This window comes from Linepithema humile, chromosome 3 (genome assembly GCF_040581485.1).
Source record: "Linepithema humile isolate Giens D197 chromosome 3, Lhum_UNIL_v1.0, whole genome shotgun sequence".
Classification (NCBI taxonomy): Eukaryota; Metazoa; Arthropoda; class Insecta; order Hymenoptera; family Formicidae; genus Linepithema; species Linepithema humile.
This window is the reverse complement of record NC_090130.1, coordinates 23,174,970-23,198,546: the sequence shown is the minus strand read 5'-3', so window position 1 is coordinate 23,198,546 and position 23,577 is coordinate 23,174,970. Positions and strand designations below refer to the sequence as shown.

Sequence of the window (23,577 nt, the reverse complement as noted above, 5' to 3'; positions counted from 1 at the left end):
TCGCGGATATTCCGATGAGATATTTAAAGAGAACACGTTTTCATTTCCTTATTTAGGGAATACTTGTTATAATCGCCGGAACGATTTATTCGATCCGAAGCCGAATCCCACGTTCTCGTTATCATGCCTCTCTCGTCCGCCCCGGGAATACAACCGGTCGCGCGATACCGGTGCTGGTTCTGTTTTATCGGAGATCACGTTAATCACCCAAACCCCCCCGTCGTAAACGGCATTCAAATTGTTATTCGACGAGATTCCAGGGCGCAGCCGAGGGAGGAGCAAACGTAGCTGTAACGTAGCGAGCGTCTCGCCAGTTCTCCGCTCGCGGTAGCTCGAAAGTTATTCGGCTCGCCGTGCAAACTAATAACGACGTTTAAAAGCTCTAATATTTCCCGCCGCAGCTCGCCTCGCCTCGATGAGGAGGCTGCTGTGGGGGTGGTTGCGCGGGATGGTTAGGGGGGGGGGGAAGCGGAAAAGAGCCTTCGCACGCGGAAACTTTAGATCTTATAAGAAAAGTTACCATTCCGCCGCGCTTCGTGTTCGCTTGGTTCTTCTATCTCCCGCACGCCGGGTCGCCCTCCTTTTCTATCGCTCTCCGTTATGCCTCCCTCTTTCGCGGCCTCTTTCTCTTTTGCCTTTCTTTTTTAACCCAGCGGCATCATTGCGGGCGCTGGTAGCACCTTCGCCGAAGCCTCTCTCGAGAGCCACGAGACTGGCTAGTGGCTCACGTTCCGAGCCCTCCCCTCCGTTTCTCTTCCCCTTTCCCTTCCGCCTGTTCTCCGGATATAATACACCTTTAATTTCCGGATTATAAAGTCCCGCTCGACGCGTCGCGGTTAATTTACCGTTCTCGGGCGCAATTCTATGGGTGTATGCACGTACACAATGTACGTATGCGCGCGTGCCAGTGCAAACACGCAGATATTACCGTCGAATGCTGTAAATAGCGAGGGAGAGTGGGATTTACACGGTTTTTGAGGCCGTCCTTTGTCGTATCTATTCAGTTTTATAATTTTTTTAAAATACATTCTTATTATTATGTAGGCGCGTACGCGTTGTACGTGCGCCACTTTCTTTTAAATGGGCGTAAAATACTTTAAAATTTTAATTCGAGCTTCAATTACCAAGATATTCAAAGTTGAAAATTTAAAAGTTGCGAAGGACAGAAACGGCGCTCAATGAAATTTTCACCGAGAAAAGGTTCGTCTACAAATTCATTAGAGAACATGCCGCCCGGGTTTAATACAAGTTTATGAAATATTCTGTAACACGAGAAACTTATGTTGCAAAATGAATAACATATATAGGGTATCATGGGTATACAGGGGGTATCCTTCGTACTTCTTTTCATCTACGGATTCTTTGATCAACTTGAAATCTACTTTCTTGGTGTCTACTTGGTGCGAAAATCCGATTGGACACCGTCTTGTTTCACGCTCTTTTAACAATGGATTTTAAACATTTTTATAACTAAATCTCAGATTAATATCCTGTCGAGGTAGAATTGAAGATTAAACTTATATTTTTTTTAAATGGCAAGAAATTTGTGTGACTTTGTAATTACAATACATTTACAAATTGTAACCTAATTATTATAACAGATAACTCATGCGTGGATAATAATTTGCGCAGAGGTAACTATGATATGCTGGGCGAAAGTAAGTTGCCATAGTTGGGTTATTAATGTCCCTCCCTTGAGGAGGATATAAGACGGCAGCGCGCGCGCGCGCGATTTCTCCGTTATCGCGAGACCTGCGAGTGCCGAGAGCGTCTCAAAAACGAGGGCGAAGAAGAAGAAGAAGAAGAAGCGTAACCGCCTGGTCAAGGAGCCGAAAGTTCGTCGGGCGTGGCTTCGGCGGCGGTATAAACTCCAGCGGGAGGAGGGAAGGGGGGAAAGAGAAACACTTTTATCGAGCGTCGACACTCGGTGAACTTAGCTGAGAAGATAGAAGAACTCTCGGGAACTCAACGCGCGAACTTCGACCATTTAATGCACCCACTCGGTACATATGCAACTAGGTTGGTAACGGCGAAGATGCCGCGACTCCTGGTAATAATGTCCGTCCCGCGGGAGGACCACGTCGTCGAATATACGCGGCTGTTTCTATAACGACCGACGTGCAGCACGTGCAAAAACACATTCGTGGTATCGGGGGAAAATTAATTATTAGCGCTCTAAATATTTTTTTCTATATTTTAGGCAATATTAAATTTGTTTTTACTTCAGAAGCAGTGAGCTGGAAAGTGTGGCTTATCGTTAATAAACATTAAAAAGTAGATCGGTAAGGAACGAGAGTCATACTGATAGGAGGAACTTTATCCATTAACTAATTTGCTTGGTGGGCAGCAGTGATAAGAAATTAATCTTTCGATCTCGAGATCATTTATTTATTTATTCAGCCATCTTGTACGTCGTCTTGTACATCGTCCGGATTCCGACGAATATAATCACAAAATTGATTTCAACTTCTGCAAAATATTTTTTTAACATCAAACAACTTTAAATATGAAACAATGCTTTCATTTTTTAACTCAATTCAAGTGTATCTGGAGTGAGACTCGATATTTTTTATTTTAATCACGAATGTGCAGTGACGCGGATACATTTCGATAATATATTGCATATTGCATCTGTTACACTATAAAAAAATCAGTATAAAATTGCAATAATTATAGGGTACAATTCTGTGATCCACTTTTGCACAATATATGTACATAACAGTTTGTTTCAGGAATTGAAAGTAATCGTGTGCGATCAAACATTTCTGCTTCGGTTTTCACAACCGTTCGCAATTTTTCCTGTTGTTCGAATCGATAGTTTTGCAAAAAAGATATCAAGCGAATATTCGCGACTACAATATATGGTGAATGTAACGCGCGTTCTCTCGGCTCAGGGGGTGCATCGTGCCGTTCGCTCGAATTGCTGGTGAATACGTTTGCTTCCCTGTTTCCGTTTAACATACGTCGAAACTGCCCGATCTTATTATTCTATATGCGGTGCTGCGGGCGAGAAAGGGTCGCGAAAGTACGAAGACAGGTCGGTGGAATGTGTCAGCAGCCAATGTGGCGTGGCACGTTGAGAAAAAGATCGGGTCGCGCGCTAACGGGTGCCTCGATGCGCTTATTTGACACTTCGAGCGACAAACGGCCACCTTATTACCTTCCCATCGCCGTGTCGTCGTCGTCGTCGTCGTCGTGTCGTCAACGGTGTTGGCGGCGACGGTGGCATTCCCGCATCGCGGAAGGTTTCTACCAATCGATTTCTGGAATCTTCCTTTCATGTACAACAGAATGAAGAATTCGAGTGGAAAATACATTTTATCCGATACTTCGTGTGCTAGATATTTTTTTCTACTATTATGTTTTTTTTCGTACGTCATACTGTCATTTATACGGCATTTAATTTATTTTGTAACATGCAAAGATATATATATATATATATTTTATAAAGTTTATTGCCATTTAATAACGGAAAAAAAGATAACCATGCTTCGTGAGAGATAACGTATCTCTTTAGAAGTCGAAATAATAAATCTCTACGGGAATAGAAAGCTCGAGATACGACCTAATGCGCATTCAACCGGCCGCCTGCTCGCGAAATGTCCGTCCTTCAGTATTATTTACTGCGAAGATAATTCATCGCCAGACTTTGTTAATATAATAGCTTATTTGCATGATGTTTTTGGAAAGGCGCCAAGTGGCCGGACTAGTCGGGTTATCAAAAGGAAATTAATGAAATCGCATGTTCGATAACAAGCTGTTAGATTGTAGTATTATTATATCGAAAACAAATTTAAATTAGATTCACGCGCGAGAATCGAGTAATTAAAGATCAACGAATAGAAGTTTCCACAAACACGTCGATCTCATCACAGTCTCGTTGGTAATTGCGTCTCTAATAAGTATTGCTTTAATTATATATGCAGGAGACGTTGCGTATCCGTGCGTAATCTCAACTCTTGAGGTCGTGGAAATTTCTCCGTCGATCGTGGGAATGATTAGCTCATAATTGCCGTCGGAAGGTGAATGCACGATCGTCTTAAACTCACACGTGATGTTCTATTTCTTCCTGAAAGTTACACAAATATACGATTGAAGTTAACAAAATGAAAAAAGATAAAGAAACTAATAACAATTCTTTGTGTTTCTAGAAATTTTATTATAATGGCAAAAGAGATCTTTTTGTGATCTTCGAAAGCGGTAATTAAGATAAATTGTTAGACTTTTTCAAACTCATCGTTTGAATTAAATAATTTGTTATTGAATATAATTAGTAAAATTTTTTGGTAAAATACTACGAATGCGATCTTTCAAGCTTGAAATTTTGCACGTTTGAGTATCGTTTGTGTTATTTTAGGAGAGTTTACCTTGTAAATGCTTTCTGTACTAACGTTTACGTACGTTACTCTTTTGTCGCAGTGACTATATGTGACTGCCGCTAAAATGACTACACTGAAATAACTGGCCGTGGAAATTTCCTTACTCCAAAATTATCTTTGAATAACAATTTTGCGGATGGCCAGACCGCTGTGCAGCGGTTGGCTTGGGATTGGTTAACTTCAAGTTAGGTCTACGATGAGTTTAACTGGCATCGGTTACACTGTGTTACACAGTGGAAGCGGGTTAGTTTCGGATTTAGTAACAAGTTATGCGTCACTTAATTCCGGATGTTAATAGCCGCTAACTTTGTATTATTCATTCATGCACATTTTGGGACTGTGATTCATTGCGATGTATATAAATTATAAATAATTTAAGGAATATGATTTGTTAATTAATTAAGATAACTAGCATTTCGAGCGTTTGAGTGATTGAGAATTTCGATCAAGCAAGATACTCAATTTTTTGTTATTATTATTAAGCTACACTAGCTAGCTTGATTTTTGACGTTGTTGCAGCTTAAATGTATTTATGTCTTATATATAATAGATAAGCTTGCATTGCTTGAGTATTGTTAGAGCATTAGTTGTTTAAAAAATTTTGCAATAGTGTTCACAAATTGACCAATATATTAATAGACAGCAGTAAATATTTATTTGATTAGTGGTTTACTCTTAGATCCCAATAGATCGCATTGAATTCTCGCATTCTATCGGATGATCCGCCATGCAAGATACGTTCTCTGCTATCAATGATAGGTCGATTCGCTTCATTGATCGTTCGCGAGATCGGTGATTGGTTCATTTAGAGACTAATTAATTAATGGATGTTTCGCTGTATTCATCTCTTCCGTATCGCACTGCCGCTCCCACGCCGTGAGCGATCAAGTACACAGCGTGCGTTCGATTGCGGGCGATGCTTTAACCGCTATTCAAGGCTGATACAGTTTCGATATGGCCCCGCGCGCCACTTTTGTACCGATCGACCGACTGAACGGCGAATTCCACGTTTCGAGAACCGCGCATCCGCCGATCACGATACGATCGACTCATTCGATCAGTCTGCGAAAATGGTGGACGTATTTTCATCAAAGCTACTCGTGTTTGCACTCCCGATCTATCTAGCTATATCTTTATTTGACAGCAGCGCACATCTATATATATCTACCTTTGATACGATATTCTAAAATTGAAAATAGCGAATTTGATTCATGTATATTTTCAGATTATCAGTTTACTTTTGTGAACGCGGCCGTCGAGATCGGGTGGTGCCTACGGCGCAGCAGTGGTGAGTGAATTCATTTATTAAAATTATTTTTTCGTGTAATATATATATATATATATATATATATATATATATATTGTTAATACTTTGGCGATGGCACGGTGATAAGCACCGCGTCACTTTAATTTCTAATTTCTGTGTATTAAAGAAGAAAAATGCTAAAAATTGACAGTCTGCGCGAAGAACTCTACTTTTTTCATTTTCGTATATATGTGTATGCTGAGGATATGTTGTTGTACGGTATATCGAGTTATAAAACGTGACAGACTTTATTACTTTGCGGTGGCTCATAATTAGGCCATCGAGCCTATTAAAAGTTAAACGGGCTTGTTAAACACGCGGCGCGACTATTTCTGGAACTAAGAGGCGTGTACTAACATCGATCGTGACACGTGTTTCGTCGAGCGGACGAAGTAATCATACGCTCAACTTACACGTACTTGCTAAAAGATGATTAGCGTCGCCGAGAAAAGAAAATAATTGTTAAAATAAATTAAATTTCTTTTATATATAAACTTACCAAAATCCGAAGAAGCTTGCTCTATTTTGACTTTCCATTTAAAAATTATTTTCTGAAAGCAAACGTACATAATTATTATTTTCATCACATATTTTCTGTAATGCTCTGGATATATGTATAACATCATACTAATCTCTAATTTTTTGGAAAATTATTAGTTTAATTATAAAAAATAAAAATTATTAGTTTAATTATAAAAATTATAAAAATTTTCTGTTTTGGTGGTTAATGAATGAAAAATTGAAGAACATCTCTTATCAAAGAAGTATGAAGTGATTTTGTACTTTCATATACGAAATTAATCATTTATAAAATACAAGCCCTTACTTTGTAGGCTAACTTATAATCTCTAAGTAATTGAATTATGAAGTTTCTGATGCTAACCAAGGGATTTTAGCTTTTAATCACGACTGAAAGGACTGACTTATTTAAATGTAATTTAAATTCCGCGACAAGATATTGTATCGATTGAAAAAAAAAATTACTATGTAATTAAGATAATGTAGTACAGTTTACGTTGTTTCATCGGACGGTGATTTTTTTATGGATTTAAGTTAATAATTTTGAAGAGAAACCGGATAGTCATTAACAGCATTCGTAATGGCACCGGGAAAATTTTGTCGAGTCTGTGCATGTTGTTGTCAGCACGTCGCGGTCAGAGGTGTCACGTTCGCGGTAAAAGCCGCGAAAGCTCCGGTGTAAACCGGAGGAAGACAAAACAAAAAATATATATATTTATATAGATCGGGAAATAAAAGCGGAAAAAGGAACAGCCGCGTACTGGTTGCGGCCGATTTGGCCGGCATTCGTGGCGATAGCCATTGATGATAAGGACTTCATTGTCTCGCCGTCGAATCGAAAAACGGGCGAACGCGCACGCCAACGAGATCGGGAAAGGGAAAAAAAAATAAAGCAAGGGAAAAAAAACCGAAGCGGGGTGGTGACAAAGCGACCAACGCCCAACGGGGATGCGCGGCGAATGTGAATTTTTTGGCGCGTCTGCATGCGTGCGAATGCGAAAAATGCACAATCCGCGAAGTGAATGAAAAGCATACCATCAGTCTCAGATAAACGGCACGTTCGAATCATAACATTATTTGTTGTTTGAGCATTTGTTATAAAAAAAAGTCCTGAACGTGATTCTGTAAATAAATTGGAAAGTCAGAAAGAAATCGAGGAATTAAAGAATTTGTTTAAAATTGTTGCCGAAATTAATTTTGCTTGGCGCATTTACTCAAGCGTGGTAACCGTATCGGAGCTTCTTTGGAGTCGATGTTTAATTAAATTCGGATAATATCTCGTTACAAAAAAGAGAGATTACTCCGTTACCTTCTTGCGATTCGCGATACTTTATAATCTGGCACTGATCACTTTGGACGACGATTTACGAACTTCTGTTAGATTTTAATTTATCCCGGATGATTGAATCTTGAAATTGGAAATAATTATTCGAATACGCGAAGGAGCGCGATTCGGTTTACTCGTCGAGTCATGCCGACGACGGCGACGACAAGTATCGCGACGGTTAAAATATCGGTATATCATCGATCTTTCGTCGATCGTTGGTTTCCTACGCTCGCAATTTCCGACAAGCTACAACAGTCGCTAACCGGATCAATTTTTCATTCAAAGACAAATTGGGGACAGGGACGCGAAGCCCGGTTAGTCGACCGCCTTGCGTGACAGCGGTTCGAAAAGCGTGACAAGGCGTGAACTCGGTTTAGCGTACGTACTGTGGACGCGCTTAGCGGATATGTGCGTAAATTGTTAAATTTCGAACTGAAAGTAACTAATTAAGATAATGGCATTTACTTGTTTCTATCTTCGTTTCATGTATAGGTCATTATCATGTCGAATTAAACGGAGATTAGTAAAGTATTTTTAAAATCCGTCTTGTGTTAAATGTATAACACATTGGATTAATTATGATTCTTCGGATTTTGCAATAATTTTTTAATATCTTTCCGATAATAAAATCGTGAAGTTATACTCGTTTTATATACTTTCTAAATACATTCTAAAAGCGTAAAGTATGTATGTATGTTAATATTTAAATTGACTTTTTCTGACTTTGTGATAACTATTGATGTTGAAATTAGAGAATATCTCATTAGTTTGTGGTTCATTTATTTGATAACATTTTTGTTTGATGAGTGTGGCTCGGTTTGTTTTCTAACAAAGTTCTTACACTTATTTGTAGAAGCCTCACGAAATAATTTAGTGTTGTTATTAAAATATAATGTGACGCATATCTAATATTCCATAATCTGATTATTTTAAAATAGAACAAGACCATTTTAATTGAAACAAATTTTATTGTTTGTCTTCGTCTTTATACCAACAAAACGTACGAGAATAGATGAAGTTCATTTCTCACTTTTCTGAATAAAATTGCGCGATGCGACCATTTTCTTGCATTCGGGGGAACTTGTAAGTGGAGAGTGAACGAGAGGAAGGGAGTGTGGCGGATGAACGTGTAAGCGGGCTTCCTGGTAACTTGCAAGCCATATTAATAGTCGGCACTTAAGAGTTTCATTAAGTCGCGACCGCTCGATCACTGCCTACCGTCGCTCTCTTGCAACTTTCAGGCCCCATAACCGCCTCTGCTTTCAGGCCACCCTCCTCTGTCCTCCCTTGCGCTAAAGTTACTTCTAGCACGTAGAAGTCGCATACCTAAACCAGCTAAATTCCGACGTATTACATTTTTTACTCTACTAATTGCGGAGGAATGAGATTAGCAGCTGAATTTTTTTTATTGAATTTCGCATCTTTCGATCTCTAATTTTTACATTCCAACTTTAAAAATAATAATTATTTCTTCTAGAAAGAATCCGAATGGTGGATCTTACTAAAATATTTTTAATTTTCGAAATGAGAAATGCTAAAAGATAATTAAAGTACATAGCAAGGAAAATAGCTTCATTAATTAAGATGTATAGTAAAGAAAGTAACTTCGATCTACTACTCACCGCTTCGTCCAGTCATAAGCTTAACGTTCCGTAATAATAATTAGTATTAACGTTGTATAATCCTGTTTAAATAAAGTTTCCATCTACTAACATCGTGCAGCATTTGTCAGCGCGCGCGCGCGAACGCGACAGGCAATCCTGTAAATAAATGTCAGCGTTGAAGTATCGCGTAACGTGAGTCGCGCGGCGATATTTATCGTATGAAAATATTACGAAGGATATAAACTTCTTCGTTAAAGTTGCAGCTTGTCGTAGTATGAGTATCGTCTATGGATCTTGAAGTTTTCCTCAATTAAATCTTTATAGCCTATCCTCTTGTGACACGTTATATTTATTATTACATTTAATACATCAATTATTTAATACACATAATTATGATTCATTAAGATATATTAAATATTGAATATATCCGATATCTATTTATATGGGAAATTATTAAAAGTTACATATATTGTTATAAGGTAGAAAAACATATATTCATTTTTGAATATTATTTATATAAAAATAGATCAAAGAATCGGATCTCATTAATAAATTTTTAATAAAGATAAAAGAGATTTTTGTAAACAGGCAATTAATTTTTATGAAAAGATCTTTTTTTCAAAAAAGCAATAAATAAACATCTGGCGAACACTTTCATCATGTTGCTATAAGACATCGCGTTTTAACTTTACTCCATTAATTTTTCGCTAATGGGTAGACCATAATAAACCGTCGCTGTACAAGTAATATAATTGACATGCAAGCGAAGACATTTACTCGCCGAGTTCATAAAGTTCTACTACTTTTATTAAGGATAATGATCTTTTTTTTTTCCTCTAGATGAAGTTGAAATGCGCATACGAGTGTAATTGACAATTTCATAAACTCGCTCGGGTTATTGGATTTAAATTTTTTCTACGGAGGGAAAGAATAATTTGTTGTCCCATTTACGTGGACTTATCGTGTCTATAAAAAATGTCTTGAAGCAATTAGCCGAGTACTGTGCGCGGCGAAAGCCTCACAGGCACACAATTGGTGCCTCCCACACTTAGCGGTATTATCCGTTGCGATCGTTGTTGCGGCGCTCGTGGATGGGTATTTGTCATCAGGATGGGAGAGCTACTACACGAAGCGCCTAATCGCTCCGACACCATTCTGTAAAGTATACGCGAGCTAGTGCAAACAATTGCTAATCTCACCCTCCGGCAAGAGAGAGGGAGAGAGAGAGAGAGAGGGAGAGAGGGAGAGAGTGAGAAGCGAAAGCATGGCGTGCGCGGCGCGGTGTGGAGAATGGACCGACTATAAACTCCGATGCATTTCCAGCACGCGCACTTCCACCGACACTCGCGGCGCCTCCTCGCCGCCTCTTCTACCACCGCATGAGAATTTATGACCCTCCGTACGCCAGTGATTGAGATGGGCGTATCTAATGGCGCGGCTGTCTACGCCGACGATCTATGCGAACCGATTCCCTGCCGCGGCTCTCTTTCTCTCTCATTTCTTCACGTTTATTCTCTTTCTCGCTTCTTTCTCTTTTGTCAGCTGTCTCACCTTCTTCTTTCTTGAGTGACCGATTGGAAAGAATAAAGGTGCGACGTGGTTCAAACGGCGTGCCGACTTGATTTAGACTGTCTACCTGGTAAATAAAGCAAAGTTATCACGCGCGCCGGCAGTTATCGTACGGAGCAGGTGGTCTTCGGGCGATCTTGCTGTTGGTTTCGCAGCTGCGCGACGATATGAGCGACGGGATGAAGCGAGATGGTAAAACGAACAAGTCCGACGGTAACGTTTTTTGCGCTGTTATTGTTTCGTACGTAATAAATATTGCATAACACGAACCTGCATTTACTATGATAATACATACGCATCCGCGATAATCCCCTCAATTGCCGGCAACTCCGCGACTCCTGCTTTCGATTTTGTTTCGTGTTAATCGGACAGCTAGCCGGCAATTACGATAACTTCGGATCGCTTCGGGGGATACGTTGAATATTCGTTATAAAAATGCGCGCTTGTACCGTTTATATGCAAACGGTTACGAGTGGAGACAACAATGTTACCGCAGAATTTCGTAATGGTATACAAGGAACGTGCAATTTGCCGCGATAACAGTTGTTCGGCGTGTAGCTTTCACCGAGCGGGCGCAGCAGAATCTGGCCAGGCATGCATGACAGTATTGTCTTGCGGTAACGAAATTTCATTATTCGTGTGGGTTGCCGCGTGCACACACACTCCGCAACGTCGCTTTGTGCCGCGCGAACAAAGATAACGCTGATGTCCGCTGTCCGCTGTCTCATCTCTATGGGCGTAATCGCAAATAAAGTTGGCAGAGCGAGAGTAATGACCGTGGTTTTCGTCACGCGAGCTACAAGATATCAATTTTTTTGACCATTTTTAACGTGTAGCACAATGTCGCTGTTGATAAATTTGATATCTGATTACGTGAAATATAAATTTATCATATGAAATTAGATTGTGATTAATGAAATATTACGTCATGAGATTTCTTGTACGCTCGTTATATGTTTCAATGTAACAGTACATGGCACGTATACATGAAAATTACTTGAGAAACATTTTCACCGCGGAATTTAATTCGTGGTGAATTCGGATCTATTGAAAGCAGTCTAGAGTCGAGCATGATGCGCGAGACGACGAAAAGTGCTTGTAGCGATAAGGGAACGCAATTGCTGACACGTGAGATAATCGCACAAGAATCGTCAATTCCATAATTAGCCGATTCTTTGTGATACGAGAGCATACGCGGGAGGTCATGGCGGTATAATTTATTTCAAGTGACTCGCCAAAGAGCGAGCGTCGCCATTATTTGCGACTTGTCACTTTGCCCGATTTCAACTCGAATCCCACTTCTCCGATATCCAGCGTGTCCTCTCACTCCCCTTCACTCCCCCTCACTTACTCTCTCTTGTAGTGGCTTCGGGGCGAATCGAATACCTCGTTATATTCGATGTACGAACGTATCCAGCGAAATGGCTGGAGATGTAATCGTCTAGCGACCTATATCCAATTAATTGGTCTTCTATTGTCTTCACGTGTTTGATATGATTTGCGTTGTATCACGTCGCGTCGCTCGTCGCCGCTTATACACGCATATGCACGCGTATATACGCCGAGAGAGACGCGCATTGATACTATAGACTTCTATATTATACCGCTGGCTAGCTAGACCGTGATACAGGAAATTAATAGCGAGGACGGTATCGCGTATGTTGTGTTTGTGTACGTGTTTATGTTTGCGTGTGCGTGTGCCATTTGTAATGCAGGAACTTAGTTGGAATATATCATCAAGTTTATGCTGCATATAGTTTAGCAACAATAGCGATATTATAGTACATGATTTTAATTAATACGATATCACGATGATCTTTAGGATGAAATTTTTGACACATGATCTTTTAAACGACAACGTTGTCCGAAACTCGAACAGGACTTTCGGGGGCAGATCGATCGCGGCTTTAATCAAATTCGATCTTTATCGTCGCATTACTTTCGTCAATGCCGAGATAGTATTCGACGATAGCAGTCTCCGGGTTTCCCGCATTCATGTTCTTGCGTCGCAGTAAACGCGGAGAGCGGTGCATATGGCCGTGCTGTTGCCGCAGCATTCCCGATATTACTATTTAGTCACGAAGCCGCAAGCCCGGGCAACCGTTCAAAGCGCGTGGCGTAAGTTATTGGCTTTAGCGTTGTTCGCAGCGGGTCCGGCATTACGGTGTCCTGCACATACCGCCAGTCCGTGCGCATCGTCATCGTACCGCAGCCTTCGGCCACGGTGCATTTCCCGTTTTCGCCGCTAAATCGATTTCTTCGGGATCGGAGCGGTCACGGGGGGGGGGGGGGAGTGTCTCGATCGGAAGGAAGGAAATTCGATCTTATTCGACCATTGATTGAAGGCGCCGGCTTGTGGCTCATGGGAGAAGAGTCTCAACTGCGGAACTCTTATAATTTATAAAACTCTCGAGTTGTGCCGTGGAATGGGAGCTGTAAGAGTTAGGCCGGATCGTAAAAAAGAATGAGAAATCCGCACGTGCTAAACGATAGACGTACGGCTGTTCCCATAAATATTGGTTAGAGTTAACCAAGGTTTAACTGATTCTCCGTCTCCCTTTCGAGGGACAATGCTTGAAAACTTGTGCTTTACCGCTGTACGCCTCTTCAACAAAAAACGAATAGGCAAACTCACCGCTTGACTCATTCTTCTCTTTCTCTTTCTTTCTCTCTGTGCCGGTTTCGTGTGTCGCGTCATTAAAGCCGCGGGATGGACAGTTTCAGGATGAAGATCTCAGCGTATATATATATCGCATGTTTCCTCAATGATTCATAAATCATTGTCAAAGACTTCGGCATCGGCGCATCGTTAACCTCACGAAAAGCTGCGGCGCTTGCACTGCGGGGGGAGCAGGCGCGGGGTGCCGATAGGTATCGATAACCCAAACTTCTCGGTTATAAATCGGTGGCCGGTTCACGGGATGTGATGTACGAAGAGTTTAAGGGCATCGGACGTTATTGGAATTTACTGGCCCGAAAATTGGGACGCGCTAAGCCCCCCGGAATTACGTGTTCCTTCCTGATCTTCCTTCCTTGCTTCCTTCCTGCGCGCCACCCGTCTCTGCTAAACCGCCATTCTACATCCATCCACCCTCTCCTTCACTCGACTCCTCTTTTTCTCGCGGCGCGCCGCGTTGTTCGTCCGTCCGAATCCATCTGTCTCTTCCTCGGCGTCCGGCATCTGTATACAGGGTGTCGGCGAAACTGCCGAGTGTTCTTTCAAGCACGGTTACTAGGAAACGAATTTAGAAAAATGATCGATATCGATGAGGTATCGCGATAGCTAGTATTAACGATAAAGGCTTGATTTTATCGATAGACGACAAAACATTTTCTATCTAATTTTAACTGAATTTTATCTCAACAGAATAAAAACCCAGATATTAATATTTTTTTAAAAAATTATCGACTTGCTGACAAATGCAGACATTTTTAAATTTTGGCCAAAGAAAAAATCGATGACAAATTTATGGGTAGTGTTTTCGCGACACCGTGTGTAACTGTAGGTATCTCTCGAGGCCGAGGTCGGCGAGTAATTCAAAGTGTTCCATGTTGCAAGTCCTCTCTTTCTTTCTCTTTTCCCGTTCGCTGGTTTTTCGTATTCCACGTCGAGATCGTGCGACGCAATCCGTGGAATAAGACGGCGAGATGCTTTCTACGTTACATCTTGCGAGGATTGCCGGCGATTGCCTGTACGGACGCTCGTACGTAGTCGTAGGAGCTTACGAAGACGGAAGGAGTTGGTCCACGGTTGGTCCACGGTTGGTGGAAATGAAATTGTACGGTAAATAAGATCGCACAGGCCGGTCGACTGTGCGGTTCGAAAGCGCGAAAAGCGACATCGCAAACGCGTCCGCTCGCGCATTTGTCCGGCTCGCGACGGGCGACGCATCGCAATTTCGAGACCAGCAGCGGTAATATCTCTCCTCCATATCTACGCGCCCATACGCTTGTATGTACATGTATATATATATATATATATATTTCCATGTGGCATATGTATATCATAGTAATGTACTGCATATGTTATTACTGCACCATATTATTACGCGGCTTGCTTTATTAAATCTTGTTACGCGGCAAAGCCGCAAACTGCTACAGCGTTATAATTCAATTTCAGGTAAAAGCAAATCCATTAGACCGGTCGGCCTGGCTACATACACGTACTGCCGAAATGAAAACGTTCGCGGATTCGACGTTATCCCTCTGTCCCTGTCGGAGGGTAATTACATATTGCGCGCTGCTTATAAACAGTTTATCTCGTGCCGTTTAACTGGTATGCAATATCACCGCGGTGTCAATGTTAACCTTACGCTTGGTTTGCATTAGGCTTAATACAGGAGCATTATGACAATCAGAATAATTCGATGGTTCGATCGAATTTGGTAATTTGGTATTTCGTACTGCGCATTACGCGCGACATGCGTATCTCGAGAAATAGTTTACATGACCATCAGGTTTTCAGTTTTGATTTTAAAATTCCGCTTTTATACTATAATGGCGGCATCGCGCCCGAGTTAATTCGATGCGAGGGTCACGTGTGGCGATGATTTGCCATTCAGTGCCCATTTCGAAATTGGCGAGAAAAGGCAAAAAGTGATACAGTAAATGCATTCGAATGCGAGCTTCGGACTCGCGCACCACGAATTAGAATAATTACATGCAGTTGCACTGGCGCGGGTTCGCCATGTACGCTGCAGCCCCGGTTCCGATGAGTGAATGTATAACGATGGAAGAGATAGATTACTGAACGGAAAATGTAAAGAAGGCTGAAACGGAAAGATGACGCTTAACGCGGAAATAATAGGCATAATTTTACGACAGAAAGAATTTCTAAGAATAATTAATTAATATATGTATATAAAAAAAATATATATATATATATATTTGCAAATTTAGTAATGTCCAGAAAATGTGATATTTTTGTTTAAAATATGGTTAATATCATTTATGAAACATAACTTTTTTATTTCAGTTTATCAACTTTGTTAACTTCTATTTGAATGTCTAAAATTGCCTGAAATTTGTTATCAATCTGTGCGATGACACTAAACTCAATTTTCGTAAGACGCTTATAAGAATATTGTTAATGTAATACCAAAATGTAACGTGCGGTTGTTGAACACATCGATTTATCGTAAAACCGATATTTCCAGATAAAGAGATTGAATGTCGAATGTTATTTTACAAATGTACAAATCCGCAATCCGTACGCGAGACGAGAAACGGCCTCGCGCAGTTCTCCGTTTCTTCTGACATCCCGAATAAATCCTTTGTGCTGCCTGTTCGTCTTTACAGAGGAACTTTCGGAATTATTTTTGAGCTATGCGCAAATCGCGCTTGAAAGAGAGCGTTTTGATCTTCACCGACCTTTGCGTCCGCCGTATATTTTCTTTTTTCTCTGGTCTATTAGATAAAGGATGGAATTTTGCGAGCGGCAAGATAGATTTTTCGCGAATTTTTATGCGGTCTCTTCTTTACGGATTTTGTTATGCGTCTGGTCAGCCGACAAGTGGTGCTTTTCTTTAATAAAACATTTTACATTTGCGCATTAGCTGTTATTGTGGTGCGCCGCGGTAGGTTTTTCGTACGTTTAAAATCGTTACGTCGTCTTGCTTCTCTCATCTCGTCTCGTCGAATTGTGATGGAAAAGCTTTGTGACAAAAACCGTTTGTTATCGACAATAGCGGTCGCTGCTTTGAATATTTTGTTACAATGTATTATTTTTATGATAACCGTTAGTTAATAATTCGGAAAAAGTATGTTGCAATTTCCGCTGCGCTCCAAAATTTCGATATCAAATTTTATGTGCTTTTTTCGGAATTTTGGCTTGTTGTAATTTTATCACTTAGCTTTAATTTAATTTTTATTTAATCATATTTTAACTCGTAAAACTCATTTCTGTCTTCCGCAGCGATTGTATTAATTAACTTCTGCACAGTGAACTTCAAATTTTACGTATTTACATACTGACCAGTAATTAAAAAAAATGAGGTAACAACCGTGCAACGAAATAAATGATTTCGGGACTATCGATTCGGCAACAGTCTAAAACTCTCGTAAACCAATATTTCTCGTAGATTCACGTGAGGGCCGATAATTTTTAATTGAATTTTCCTGACCCGTCCATCCGTCTTACCCGACGAATCTTAAATGGCCGATTGATATGCGAAATCGCATGTGTGTAACATGGTACGTGGTATGGAATGCGGATGATTATATTGGTCGCCCTATCGATAAGGACATCCTACAGCCCATTCCCCCTTTGTTCACCCTCCTGTTTGCGTCGATCGAAGGGCTTACACACGTTTCCCACCACCAGCGCGGTTTCTATCGCTGGAAGCGTCGATCGTCGGTGCCTATGTACATATACATGTGCGACGATCGCGTATGTATACGAAATGGCGAGAACGCCGGGAGGGTTGGGAGACATATAATTAGGGGGAACGGGTGGAAGCGGGAAGCACGCGATGCCGAGAATTATCCACAATTATCGCGTGCCCACGCTATTCACGTGTCGATGATGGTGACGATGGTGACCATCTCCTTGACGAATCTTGTGCGAATTTAAATACGACAACCAGTGGCGGATTAGGATCGACGTATGCCGGAATTCGTCGCGCTCCATTCAAACTCTCGATCTCATACATACGATGATGGACATCGACAATGTGCGCGAATGTGTGTAAGATAATTTTTCGATGCGCGAGAGTTTTATTAATTTTCACATTTCCTCCATTTTTCGCGTGCAATCGAAAGTTATTGACGTATCACTGGCGTCATTTTCATCGACGTCGTCGACTTCATTTCGCGTTCGCTTCACAAGTATTAATTATCCGCATGCGGCTTTCAACGCATCTTCATTCGTTGTTATTACTGTTATTGCGATGAATTCATCGCAGCCGTGTGCAATTTGAATCTCACGACATCGGTGGTCGTGATCATTACATCTTCGCATTATTCGTTGATATTATTGTGCCTGAGATATTCAAACGGCAACGTTAATGCTGTAGAGACGGAACGCAAATTCGCGGCATTACTCACGCGATAGAATATGCGAGATAAGGTGCGCGGACTCGAATCTCTCTCATACGGGCGTAATACGCGCGGTTACACGCACTATTTCCGAGCCAGAGTCGACCGGGGGATATCTGTATAGATTACCGGTGTCCCGCGAATGAAGACGATTCGCTATGATTTCTCTGAGGGCGTCGTTTGGGATACTTATGCGGAGTACTCCGTACTTCGCGGAATTCGCATGAGGTGAAATAATAGAATTCCGCCGTACATATAGCTCTTATTTGGATTGCAGGACGGTAAGAAAATTAACAAGCGACTTTTCGAGCTTGCAGGGATCGTAATCGACCAAATATATGTCGCAAAACACATCGACATTTTTGTAATTAAGCGTCGCGTGAGCAATGTGTAAGTGGTTTTGGAGAGGTGTCTATTTAACTCTTCCAAAGAAAAGATTAAATAAAATATTCTTGTTTGAAAAGATTAGATCTAGTTTTAGCGTCTATAAATATGCCCAAAATTCGAACTTTAGAAATCTTACACCGACAAACGTGTGCTAAGAAATTAGGATTCTATTTTAACTAAATAAAAACTTCTTTTCTCCTTCCGCAACAGTTATGTCGAAAGCTATAAATACCGAGGGTTATAATAGCCATTTATTCGGGCCGCGACTTGATACGATTTTGCTCTGCGTGGTTATGCCGTTTCGCTTGGTAGCTCGGACGATGAATTGACTCGCTCAAATCGGTAGGTTTATCCCAGCCGATACATTATCCGGAGGCGGTGGTTGGGAGGTTGGCGCGGATAGAGGTTTCAGCGTATTAATCTCTCTCCCCTTCTCTCCGGCTTCTCTCTCTATCACTTCCGTCTGTCCTCTGTCATCCATTATGCAAGCTCGATCGTCGAGAAGAAGTTAGCTCGCGGGGCGGAGGACGTTTTGACTCGGAGAAACGCGGGGAGATGCGATGTCCTCGATGGGATATGACGACGACGATGACGACGACGACGACGACGACGACGACGACGACGAGGACGACAGCGACGACGTCACAAGAGCTATATGGTAGACGGGAAATAGATGCAAGTATAGAATCTTTAGGTGCGCCGAGTGTCGAGCAGGCAGCCCCAGGGTTTGCTTAACGAGTAAAGTCGCTCCGACCCTACCCGTTGTGTTCTCCTCGTAGCTCTCGCTATACGCTGCGCGAGTAACTTTGAGACGAGCTAACCAACTAGGTAACTCGCAATAATCTCGTTGCGCATCCCTTTTAATAAAGCTGTCCGCGTGCAAGAAAGAAGTCGCTTTTCATCCGCTTCTCGTTCCCGGATTCGACAAACGAACGACGGATCGTGCTATTTTTCCTGTTATTGTCGCGGGGGACGCGTTCGATCGCGTTACGAGAAAATAATATCCGCGCAGTACTGTTGTGACGTGAGGGGATTTCTAATACAATCTCCTTTTTCGCAAGCGTGGATGACTTTTCAAAATTTCAAGCTAACAATTCGCGTGGGCTGCCGATTAAAACATAATCAAGCGAAAAGACGTGAAAAGATATACGCTCCTTTTTATCAATATACGATTTTAAAATACAATAAATATTTCCGAGCAAAATTGGTTTTAAATTTATTGGTTTTTCCATACAGTATTTATTTAGAAACGAAAATTTTCATATTAAAATGTCGAGACTACAATAATATTTAAAGTGTTTAAAGTTGATCAATGTTTGGGATACCTTGTGTAGCCATTCTTATTTTTCCGCTATTTTTTTTTATCAAGACTAAGTGCTGCATAATTCTCGTGAAAACAAATGTATTAATTTGTTAATGCTCACAAACATGCGGCCATAATATCGCGCGATGAATATCGGGAAAGTAATTATACCATTAAACTTATGGTCATTGCCACAACAAATGCCGTCGCGTGTAATAGAATCTAGAGAAGCTCGTAAACGCAGACAAGTTGTTCCTCGTTACTCGGCCTATAAAGCGGGCGAAACGTCGTCAATGCGAGCTAACAGCCCATCTGACTCGCAATAATTTCCCGACATATGCTTACCCGGTTCTCTTAATAAAACTTGCATCGCAGATTATAAAACGCCGATGTCGTCGATCCGCGCGGTTTCTTGCACGACGTCTGCACGCTATAATAGTCTGTAGAACACGATATTTAGTCGTAAATGCTAATTGTAGTAGTTACATAGTACACTATAAGCTCGATGTAAATAAGGTATTAGAACCGAGGTATTATGTTTGCCATTATATCGTGTTATCGATCAAGCGTTGTAAGTTTTGTGATATTAGTTTACCGCGCGAAAATATAAGAACCAACAAATGTATTAAAAACTTGCAAGAAGAATGGAAAGTTGAAAAGATATTTGACTCAATTTTGAAATTTTAGAATCTTGCAATAATGGTGCAAAGAATGTCAAAAGAAAAAGCAAAGTGATTTTAAGAAATGAAATTCAAACGTAGAAGATGAATTTAGAAATGGTCTAAAGAGATGCGCGATACCGCACATTGTGATAAGGCGAAGGTGGGAAGACGCGAACAGTTAGGGCGTTGGCGCATCTCGCACCGCGGTAACGAACGTTAAGAGCGAGGGAACAGAGAAACGGGGGGAAAGTGAAAGAGACAGAAGGCGGTAGGACACGCTTCGGTAAACTCGTTTGCCGACTGCATCCGTGGATGTCGTGGAGAGAGCGGGTGAGGCGAACTCCGACTCCCGCAATTGGCTCGTATCTTCGCACCCGCCGTCTCCGCCGGCGGCGGCATCGCCGCATCGTATCCTCCGCGCATCCTCCTCCACATCCTCCGTGTCCTCTCGTCGCTGGCGTACATACGTACGGCTACGTATATACGAGTCGAAGGTCGGTATGGTAAGGGTTAGGGACGCAGGGCATACGCTGGCCGCCGTCTACGCGAGCGAGAGAGCGATGAATTATCGCGCTCGGTAGCCGAGTCGAAAGTTCTCAATTCCCATTAAGCGGGGCAGCCGGCCAGAAACCGATAGGTTAGTTGGGAGAACCTGCTGGGAATCCTCGGTGTTCCCGAGACCACCGACCAACCCTCTGCCCCGGTGACTACACACGCGGCAGATGAGAAACACAGCGGCAAGCCGGCGCCGCCCCGGGGGTCGTCGTCGTATACTTCGACGGCCGCTTATACTTCTCCGTTGTATATTGCGAACGATAATGCCGCGTCGACAAAGCACGAAACATCCTCCGTAAGCGCTCGTGTTCTCGCTTTGTCCAACGATTGTTTGCACCTTTCTGCGCCAATCGATACGCCTGTTTCGGCTCGTCGACTGTACGATAACTAGGTCGATATCCAGAGGTCAGAAATATCTTACAAGCGATGGTCTAAATATTTAGCGTCCGCTGTTTTCAAGGCGAGACAAGATTGTTATTATTAAATAAGGTCGTGAAAATAATTGCTCGCTTCGAAATAAACTATACATTCTCGTCCCCTCTTTTACTCTCACAAATATCTCATATGTCTATCTTGTACGTCATAAGAAGTGACAATGTCTAGCGTATTGGAAATTGTTCTATTGCGCGTCCATTATATCGGGGAATTCATCGGCTGCGACATTCGCCGTCTGCAACTTAACAAGAGCGATTGGACTGTCCAAGTCCGAAGTTTCCGAGTTTACTGCGACGGTGTTTGAGGGCAAAACCGAGAGAGGAATGTGCCAGGGGATTGAAATCAACGACCGGAAAACAAGGCACTATGACGTATATAACTCTCATTATGCGCTTAAGCAAATTATCGTTAACCGCATTATAACTCGGGTTTTAAATCGCTTTATTCTTTACATCAGATAATATTGGTTGTTTCCGCTGAATCCAGTTTGTACGTGTAAAATATAAACTTGTTTATTTTTGATATTGCCCGGCACATTAGCTTTATCTTTTTATGCATATATATTAATAAGAACGAAAGAGCAATTTGATTGAGATACAGTATCGAGTAGATAATGCGATAAGCAAATTAAAAGCACCTGAGTATTTTTGACGTAATACAATTTAACATTAACAATTTCGACAACTGCTTTAATTATGCAAGCGAGATAGATTCGCGTTTTACAAACTTCTGAAACAAGCGGTGGTATATGTCGAGAACATCGTGAAGTCGCTGTGAGCCTCGAAGTCTCGTCTTACGTTACATCGTGTTCGCAGGAGAATATTCATTAATGGTATATGCTACAGAGCGTACTCTCTGTCGGGCTATGCAAACTCAAAGTTGCAGGAGCATCCGTAAGAGAATATTATAAATATGCATCTCGCGTACTATCGTGAATTATCGTGCTTCGAGGCAGGACCCGGTCCGTGGGATCCCGGTGTGCTCTCGAACGATATTGAAATCAACGAGCAGAAAACAAAACTTGCGAGCCGCGGCGCTGGCGGAGCCGGAGCGAAGCGACACGGAACGGAACGGAACGGAACGGAACGGAACTGGCTGGCATTAAAACCATTCCGGAGGAACGGGGGATAGAATTACGCGCTTGCAAGTTGAAATGCGTATGCGCGACGGAATGCGGTGGAATGCGTGTAATCACTGCGTTTCTGGGACACGCCGGGCCAGAATGGCTCGAGACGTCGAGAGAGAAAGGTGGTAAAGGGATCGAGCGAGCTGCTGATGCGCGCGAAAGTTTGTTCGGAAGATGCTGCAATGAGTTAATTCATGTATTTTCATAAAACGAGTCAAGTAACGCGTGTTAACCGCGCAAAACTTTTCAGTAACGGGCAGAATTTACTCAAGTTTTGTGCCGTAGTTTGTTGTTGGATGGAATTTCAGAGAGGCGGGAGAAAGTAAATTTTGAATTTTTATAATTTGACTTGGAGTGATAATGCCCAGCGCGATTCTGCGGTTTTGAAGGATAATTTCTAATTTAAATTCCTGGTCAGTATAAAACAGAACTTTTTCATGCATAATATCACTCCGGGGATTACCGAAGTAATCCTGTCGTAAATTTCCACGCGAATTATAGACCGCGTAAAAGGGATTTAATATTTCGATACACCGTTATCCCGCGATTATCAATCAATATGTAAAGATATTGATTATAATACGAATATGATATTTTTCCAGCTCATCTCGTTACCAAATATCGCAGTACGGTTAATGATTTTTTGGAATTGTCAAACAATAGAAATCAAATAAACATTCCTACGGCTGTTTGCAACATAAAGTTGAGACTTTGTTTTTAAGTCGCAGTGCGCATATAATCTCCATGTATGTAGATTTCGCTAGAGATTGCGGCGAATGTGCAGAATATTAAAATTAAAGCGCGTATACGCGTTTTTACAGACACTTAGTGTTTATGTCCCATTCGTTGCGACCCCCGATTAAGCTGCACGGAGTGTGCTTCTGGCGGTACGGTCTGGCGTTAGTTTAGCCCGTGTAAACTTCAGTTAGAGTTCGTACTTGCGTCCGTGAATACCGAGTCGCACCTTACCGCATGAATACGAAATGCCGTAATCTTATGCGCGGGGACCGAGAAGCTCGTAGCAAGATTGCGCGGATGCGCCACCACGAAATCGTCCCGTACGCAGACAGTTACGCCGTCGTGCTTTCGATTTTCCGTAATCTCGGGAATCTCAGCGAGGCAGTTTCGCGACATCGATTGCCAGTCGTAATTTTTCACATTCTTTCATCGTTACTGTGTTATCGTCACTGAATACATAAAGCGCGGAAATTCCTTCACGCACGCTCAGATATTTAATAATTCTTAGCAGCCATGACTCGAGAATAATTTCAAGAATCACAGAAATTCATTCCTTTCGGATTTGATAATTGGCTGTTGTGATCATCGAACAGAGACTCTGCCGAGTAAAAAAGAATCGAAACTATAGCGGT

At 41.7% G+C, this 23,577-nt stretch overlaps 1 long non-coding RNA gene across 1 annotated transcript in view; it reads left to right on the top strand.

Annotated features, from left to right (window-relative positions):
• The window catches only part of LOC105668727 (uncharacterized), a 77,405-nt gene that overhangs the window by 27,988 nt on the left and 25,840 nt on the right, over positions 1 to 23,577 (top strand). The window contains exon 3 of the long non-coding RNA XR_001100157.2: positions 5,605 to 5,667. This is a non-coding gene — a long non-coding RNA (uncharacterized lncRNA). The remainder of the gene's footprint in view (positions 1 to 5,604; positions 5,668 to 23,577) is intronic.